General features: G+C 41.1%; 1 protein-coding gene across 2 annotated transcripts in view; it reads right to left on the bottom strand.

The window, feature by feature from the left end:
- Positions 1 to 6,353, bottom strand: part of ppm1ba (protein phosphatase, Mg2+/Mn2+ dependent, 1Ba) — a 39,185-nt gene extending 32,832 nt beyond the window's left edge. The window contains exon 1 of one of the 2 annotated variants that reach the window (XM_048269446.1): positions 5,943 to 6,353. The gene's annotated coding sequence lies outside the window, so the exon portion shown is untranslated. Of the gene's footprint in view, positions 1 to 2,127; positions 2,494 to 5,942 lie in introns of those variants that run through there. The other variant, XM_048269447.1, reaches the window with a different exon arrangement.
- Between the last annotated feature and the right edge of the window lie 1,400 nt (positions 6,354 to 7,753).

The following is a 7,753-nucleotide window of genomic DNA, read 5'->3' on the forward strand; positions in this document are numbered from 1 at the left end:
ATTGACAACCCTAGTAATTTTCAAATAGAATTAAATTATGTGGGAAACACTGTATATTAATAAATAATCACTATGAATACAAGGAAGCATTGGCCTATAAAACTTGTGCAAACATGATGTCAATGTGCAACTTGACATTAAACACTAACGTGGTTCGGCTCACACATTGAAAAGTGCCGTGGTTAGCAACAGTGACCGCTATCTGGTGTAAGACATCAGCTGCACAACCAACAGATAACATATGATGTCGCATACACACAAAGTCCTGCTTGCAGATGGGACTTGAAAATCAGTTTCTCTTTCTTTCTCTCTCTCTCTCTCACACTCACAGACAGACAGACAGACAGACAGACATGAGCTCAGCCCCAATACCACCCCACTTAAAGATATGCCCTCCTGCATCCAAGCACAGTCCAGCTCCGCAATAGATATGACCTCACAGACTTTAACACCCTTCCGATGGCCAAGAGTTTTTCCCAGGGACACGGAGTGCAGCCAGACGGGCAGGTCCAGCTACTCTCCCATGGTGGAATCTGGAAGCCTGTCAACTGGCAGTTCTCGATGCAACAGGATGGAATGTTATTTAAAGGGGAAAAGGAAGACCAACACTTGCAACGAGGAGAAAATGAGAATTGATTATATACACTACCAGTCAAAGGTTTGGAGACACTTAGAAATTCTCATTCCACTCCATATACAGAATACTAGCTGAGAGCATTTGCATTGTTTTTTTTAATCAGGGCAGCAGTTTTTGGATTATATTATGTGCTTACATAATTGCAAAAAGGTTCTCGACTGTAGTAGAAAATAATGGCTGATCTTTAATGCAATATCTACATTGCCCATTATCAGCAACCAGTGTATCCAATGTTGCAAAGGCACATTCTGTTTACTAATCTGATATCATTTTAAAGGCTAACTAAAAAAACTTTGAAGAACCCTTTTGCAATTATGTAAGCACATAATGTAATCTGAAAACTGCTGCCCTGAGTAAAAAAACAATGCAAATTATCTCTGGAATCTGGTATTCTGTCTATAATGGAGTGGAAAGAAAGTGTCCCCAAACTTGAGACTGGTAGTGTATATATTGATAATAAAAAATATATAGTATACCTCATGAGTAGGCTACACTCTTGAAAACATTTTAAATAAGGGGTCACCAGTGCTAAGCTGCTAAACCATCCATAGCACAGACTGATTTTTCTGTAATGTGCTACATAAAAGTGGCACTGTACAGCCTTGTAAATTACAAAACAAGATTTTGGGTTTCATTACCCGGGAACATAATGATGTACGAATGCCAATATGAATGTGTACTTGTCCTGCACAACAAGTCACTTTACAGCATCTGCATAATACATTTATTAAAGGTGCTCTAAGTGATGCCACACGTTTTTTAGGCCAAAACATTTTGTCACTTACTGCAAACATCACCTGACCAATCGCTAGCGGTCTGTGTCCTGAAAAAACGCGATCTCTGTGGACAGCCCAGGCTCCAAAAATGGCAACAAAAACAACCTGGGCAAACTTAGCCCATAAAAACATAAACTATTCCAGCAAATCACAGAAGAGATGTGTGTTTAGGAGAGTTTCAATGGCACGGGAGCAGCACGGGAGGGAGGGGGAGGCAGTAGCGAGCTAGCTCTCTGTTTTGTTTGAAAGTCAACAGAAGTGACGTTACCCAGCATCACTTAGAGCACCTTTAATAAGAGTAAATCCTTGTGTTGTGAAAGGACACATTATGAGTCGCTGTTAGGTCAGACATCAGGGGCTGGTAAGCGTCAACTGGTAGGCTAAGTGTCAACAGTCACAGTAAAAGTCGTTCTGACCTCAGCTAACCCAACGGACGTCTCCACAGATTCATAGTCCTATGCAAAAATCATGACATTTACACACAATAAAAAGGATGTACAAGCCCTGCATCACACAGATTGAAAGTGTAATGTTCCTTATAACGTCTAGTGTCTACAATGTTACCTGTAACTTTTTATTTTAGAGACGTGGCTATCTAATGACAGCATTCATTCTTCCACCTTAGAATGAAACCTGTAACAAATTCTGAAGTCAAAAGGTTTAAGTTGCAAGTGGTGGGCTTAAATGGTGCCTGGGTTTAATGAGTACGCTTACCTTGCTTAATACTGATAACCGTAGCCGTAACCATAAAAAAGAAACTTCAAGAGTGACAAAAATAGATGAATAGAAAATAGAAAGTGTCCACACGCTGGACATATCGTTACAACCTGAAGTATTCGCAAAGTGAGCTTGCTGTGATGCTAGTCAATTTCCTCTAACAAAACAAACCAGTTTTTAAATGTAAAATCCGGTGGAGGCAAGAGGCAAGTTCAATAAACCCTTACGAGTGAAAAGCACCAACACACACAGATAGTCACTTTCTGAAGGTAGGCTAGGGCCTCGGGAGGAAGCCCAAATAAGCTCTTTGTTGAGTGCGCCTCTCCACGTGAGGGTGAGGAGGTCACTGGGCGCCCATGCGCACACACACACCATAAAACCCAGGACAACTCTTTCAAACCCGTCAGATGAAAGAAGGGGAGGGAGGATTAAAAGGCCATCACTCGGCAGGTGGGGAGAGCGCAACCATAACCAACCTGCATTGAGGGTGTGTGTGTGTGTGTGTGTGTGCATATGAGAGAGAGAGAGAAAAAAAAAGAGAGAGAGAGAGAGAGAGAGAGAGAGAGAGAGAGAGAGAGGGGAGGTCCTGTGTGAACCATTTGTGAACAAACAGACCGTTAAGCTTTGACTACGACCCCAGGCTGTGGAGGGTGACCAATGACGACACGCGGAGGGTGACGTGATTTAACATGTGAAACTGAAAATATTCTGCAGTGGGTGCGCACACTGGCAACAGTAGTAACTACAACAGGTCTTCAAAAAAAACTAGGGCTGTCAATCGATTAAAATAATTAATCTTACATACTCTGTGATTAATTAATCTAAATTAATCGCATATATAATTTTTGCTGTGAAAGTATTTTAAATATTTAAATTCAAATGAATCATTGAATAATCAGCATTTGTGACATTGACTTCAAAAACTCTTTTATTATTATTTTCACTCTTCAAATAATTGCCATAATAATCTATGATATATTATCACATACAAGGCATTTCAGGCCACAGATATGACCTAGGGGACACAATGAAAATAAATTAACACTCCCCTCAATGTCAACACCTGTTTCTTTGCATTGATGTATATAGAGCACATTCCTTGCTGCAGACAATACAGGACTTTATTTTCAACACTTTATTTTTATTAACACCATCAGGCCGTTTTTTAAAAGTAAATGTTCCAATCAATGATCCAGGCAGCACGTTTTCTTCTCTCTCCTTCATTTTACAGTCTAATTTTTACTGACTAGAACTCAGGGTCAAAGGTCATTCAGAATCGATTAATCTGCACAAATTTTTTTAATCAGTTATTTTTTCTCAAATTAATTAATCGAAATTAATCAGTTATTTTGAATGCCCTAAAAAAACCACAATCTGAGTGTGTCTACACATGTGTCAGTGAATGTGTGTGTGTGTGTGTGTGTGTGTGTGTGTGTGTGTGTGTGTGTGTGTGTGTGTGTGTATGTGTGTTGGCTGCACAGCATCAGCAAATTCTGGAGCCCTCTGAAGGAAACCTCCAGATTATGCGGTGACTGACGGATCAGGTCGCACGCTATAACAGTGAACATGGCGGAGGCTTTGTCTTTCCCACTCCCCTCCCTTCCCTAGTCCAGGGTTTTTTTTTTATTACCAAAAATGTAATATAGTGTTCATAAATATGTGCTGATTACTGTGTAATTACTATAACCAAGAGATCAAGGTATTCTTAAAAGCTTAGAATGAGTCCTTTATATCTACATAGAGTGGGGAAGGTGACCTCAAAGTGTCCACCAGGTTGCACCGCCATATTGGTAGGGGCAGCCGTGGCCTACTGGTTAGCGCTTCGGACTTGTAACCGGAGGGTTGCCGGTTCGAACCGCGACCAGTAGACACGGCTGAAGTGCCCTTGAGCCTAACCCCTCACTGCTCCCCGAGCGCCGCTGTTGTTGCAGCCAGCTCGGGATTAGTGTGTGCTTCACCTCACTGTGTGTTCACTGTGTGCTGAGTGTGTTTCACTAATTCACGGATTGGGATAAATGCAGAGAACAAATTTCCCTCACGGGATCAAAAAAGTATATATACTTATACTTAAATATATATATTGAACACAGTTTACCTCTCCTTGACGGCCCACACTTTAGGAAACAGTGCTGTAGGCTAACTAATTCAGGCTACTTTGTAAATCTGAATATGCCCTCAGTTTTCCATACATCATGGCATGCCTGCTGCTGTCGTTTGCATGACTGACATTGAAATAGGCTAATAAGGAAGAGTCTATACATAGGCTACTTGAGAAATATTTAGAGGGTATGTGTCATTGTATGTTTTCGTAGTTGCATGTTGTACTCAAATAAAAATGTAAGGGCTACCGTATGTTGTACTAAGAGTTTGGAAAGCTAGGGGCGAGAGAGAAGTATAAAGTTGGTTGCAATCTGCGATCTCACAGCTTGATGAGAGGAATGTTCATGTCACAAGGTCGCTTCGTTCGCCACTCACGGGCCTCGAACCCGCCACCTTGACACACACACCGGCATGGGAGACGAACGCTCTAACCACTGAGCTAAAAGCCCAGGCTTCCAACTCAGCGGTTAGAAGCGTTCTTAAGGTTAGGGCTGTGAGGATTTACACAGGCAACTAGCACGCTAGCTCAGTCTGCCTCCGTTACATTCACACAGGATAGCTTTAAAGCAAAACACATCATTCTCCAATGTATGCATCACCTCATTGTTAGGCTACAACACTGCTACTCTGTAGTGACTACATGCTGCCCTCATGGTAAACTTCATTCATGCTTTCTGGAATAGGCTGAATTTAAGGGCTTTATTGACATACAAATGTAAGATGGTGTATGCTATATAGGCTTGAGATACAGTACAGAGGGCTCATGTATCACCAAGGACAAAGGCTGATCATCTCACAGGCCTTCAGCCATCTCTTTGGAGATCCAAAAGGCCTACTCCTTACCCAGTGGAAGTAAGTTTCAGCTTCTCTCAATGTCTTTGTACATTCAAATATAAACCCTTCAGGACAGACAACAGCTGCTCAATATAACACGATAACTTGGAAATTCAGGGGAAGAAAAACGGGGCCTGCTAAGCATTTCTTCCCCACTGTTCCAAACATGTACAACTAAACACGTCAAAACACTGCAAATTAATTTGTAAACCTTACTACTAACTTTAACTTTAGCCTAACTCCCATCTCCTTTTTCTGAAGTGCTGTAACCCATTACCCACGGTCTGTTATAGCAGAGACTCGGTTTAACCTTAATGATTAATGCTCTGTGGAACTCAGGGGAACATGTTTACCGTTTCTGAAAACTGTTATGAAGCATGTTTTATGCCAACTAGATCCAGTAAATGATAGCAGATTAGTCACTTCATTATAGACAAATTTAACATTTCCAAACTGATGTATGTATATGTCACGAACCAACTCATGAGACATCATTCTAGTTGCCAATTTATCTGGCAAAAAGGCAAACGTGTAGACTGACAGCGAGACCCCTACTAGCACAGGTTGTTATGTTAGCTAACTAGCTAGCTGAGTATAACGTTACTGGGCCAAGATTGAATTCATGGTGTCACAGGCTTCAACTAACGGTAGCATTCTAGCAGAGAAGTAGTTTCGTCGAGGGGAGCACAGACTACCACGTCTGTCGATACTACGTTTTGACAACAAATTGGCTACTAGTTGCTTACAGTTACCTAGCTGGAATCTGATTCCCCGAGTTGTACAGTTGCTTCGCAGCCAGTGTGTTACGAAACAGAACTGAGTTAGCTATATTGCTAGCTGCTAATTCGTGCTAGCTAACGAAATAGTTAGCTACTTACGTTTACGTTTTCAGGATGAAGTTATATCTTCCCTCTCCCCTGGCCACCGGAGGTATTTTCACAACTTCAACTGGATGTGTTATATTCGTGCAAGTAGATGAAGATACCTTTACATGAGCTCGCCAACCAGAAGTAATGTTATAGCTAGCGGGCAAGCTAATGCAATCAAGGTTTAGCTTCTACACGACCAATTCTCCCTTAAACAGTTCCCGGTTCCGAACAGGGAGTTGTTCGTACATTTTTGACACCACACCAATAACTCTTTGAAGTGTTATGGTTTAGAGGTTCATTAGCTGTGAGAATGGCTGTATTTTTGGCAAAATGATGAGTTAAATTAGGTCGCTAGTCATTACAAACAGATGACGTTCTTTCCTTCGTCTCTCCATTGATGACCCACAATTCTCCCTGGGCTCAATGTCCAGTGCAAGGGGCGGGACGTTGTTTGCTCATGTCCAATCATTTGTCAGGAACCATAAACGCAGTGAGTTTAAATTGGTTTCTATTCTTGTCGATTAGGTTACAGACAAGATAAGCTATGACTGCGTTTGTTTATCATGATAACAAATTACATGCTTTCCCTTTAGAAAGTTACTGGGCAATATCACTGATTACATAATCAATTTATAATTTACAGAAATGTGTATGTGTAAATGTCTTGAATTTCCCCTGGGAATCAATAAAGTATCTATCTATCTATCTATCTATCTATCTAAACATTTGTATTCATAAGCATAATCAAGGTAGACTTTTGATACACTGCATGACTGTCACTCTCACATCTATCTATACTGTATAAAATAAATAAATAAATAATAAATGAATGATTCATAAAATCATAATAATAATAATAATAATCATAAAATGGCCCTGAAATGTCACTAGACATTAAGAAATCATGTTAATTTCAAATACTTATATTACTGACAACAGTAGTCCAGCCAGGATATTGTCATTTAAAAAGTGAAGTTGCAGCCCTCAACTGATGTTGATGTTGTGTTTTGTCATGTCATGTTGTGTTTTGGCCTGATGCGCCACCCTCCACCTATCTACTAATCACGAAGTCAGTAGTGTTTCAGCATCCGGGTTGGCAATCTCGAGTCAGGGGGGAGGGGGAGGGGATAAACCAGTCTACAGTCATTTGAAAGTGATTGCAGTACCAGTTTTGCCCACAATCTTACATATGGTTCCTTTAAGTAAGTTAAGTCCTTAGACTGGCAAACTTCTAGCCTAGAAATCTAGACGCACCCTAGCGGCAGCAAATTAAATTTGCTGCCAGGGCTAGTCTAGCAACTCTCGGTTGGCTTGTGAGCTCGAAAAATTAAACTTCTATCAGGCCAATCAAATTGTGTATAGAGTCGTTAGGCGGGCTTAACATAATGATTGATGGCAGAGTTGCAACGGTTTGGCTTGAACTCCCTGCTACTTGAAAACAAATAAGATAATGTTGCTGTTGGCGAACAGTGTGACACAAGTTAAGATTTTATTAAGTTGGCAAAAGTTTGAACTAGCCAACTAGCTCCGCTTGGGGCTCAACGCATGGGACTCATAGCGCTGAGTGCAGAGAGAATTTGAAAGACAACCGATTATCCCGCCCCTCGGACTGAGTACTGCGAACGGTGAGTGCCCAGACCCTACATTTTAATGTGGGTCTGGCTCGTCAGGCTAGCAAACTTCAGGAACACTCAGGAATCAGGTTTATTCTGTTACAAGCAGAGAGGGTAAAAAATGGTCTATGGTCTATGTAGGCCATGGCCTCTGTTGGATCAACCTCTCCCTATCTTCTTCAGTTCTCCATCTTGTTCTTCTAACAA

Source organism: Alosa alosa, chromosome 18, assembly GCF_017589495.1.
Source record: "Alosa alosa isolate M-15738 ecotype Scorff River chromosome 18, AALO_Geno_1.1, whole genome shotgun sequence".
Lineage (NCBI taxonomy): Eukaryota > Metazoa > Chordata > Actinopteri > Clupeiformes > Clupeidae > Alosa > Alosa alosa.